Source organism: Capricornis sumatraensis, chromosome 8, assembly GCF_032405125.1.
Source record: "Capricornis sumatraensis isolate serow.1 chromosome 8, serow.2, whole genome shotgun sequence".
NCBI classification, from domain to species: Eukaryota; Metazoa; Chordata; class Mammalia; order Artiodactyla; family Bovidae; genus Capricornis; species Capricornis sumatraensis.
Genome location: NC_091076.1, coordinates 70,527,438 through 70,528,372, shown reverse-complemented (window position 1 = coordinate 70,528,372; position 935 = coordinate 70,527,438).

The window sequence follows — 935 nt, the reverse complement described above, 5'->3', positions numbered from 1 at the left end:
TAAAGCTAAATTTCTTTAGCTTGTATTGACATCAGTGTACTAGAGTTGGACAGAAACTGTCCAGTGCCTTCGTTTTACAGAGAAGGAAACAGGCAAAATAAAGTTGACTCTGAATTATCTATTTCATGTAATTATGCTTGCTCCCCAGGTAAATTGTTGCTGAAGTGCAAGAACAATATTCTCTACTTCAGTAATATGCCCCTCCTAGCCCAGTGCCTAAATGGTACTATTCTCAGTAGTAACAAAACTGCAGTGAAGAGTCCAGAATGGTGCAACTCATTACTTTGTGGATGGAATGAGGTGGGATATTTGAGGCCTTTAAATACCTCTTGGTTTCCTCATTATTGATGTTCAGACAAGAATGAATTAAGATAACTAGTTCGTGTGATTCAGAAGTATAACTTCTGCGGTAGCCTCCGTCCGAGCCCTAAGTAGCCAAGCAGACTACAACTACTCCGGGATACTGCTTTGAAAGTGTAACTCTCCGCGGCCGGAACTACCCAGCGAAGACCACTGCCAGCCAGCGAGGAGGGCCGCGGGCGGGTGGCAAACCCCTGGCTTCGCTTTTCCGGGTTCAGAACGGTGCGCCCGGGGGCGGGACTTGTGTGTCAGTCGTGGGCCGCTACCCGGCGCTCTCCTTCTGAAGCCACGCCTTCACTTCGCGCAAGCAGCCACTCGGCCCAGCTGAATCGCGGGCGTCGGGCGGGGCAGGGCAAGGAGACGGCTGGCTGGCTGGCGGGCTGCGGGGGGCGGGGCGCAGGCGCGCCAACGCTTCCTCGCCTAGCGTTGTCCCTGCGCGTGCAGCTGGTCGGCCCGCGGCGGCGCAGCTCGGAGCCGGCGGGGCGGGAGCGGGGGGGGTGGCGCCCCGGCAGGGCGGGGGCCGGAGCCAGGCCGGGCCGGGGCCAGGGCCGGAGCCAGGCCGGGCCGGGGCCGGA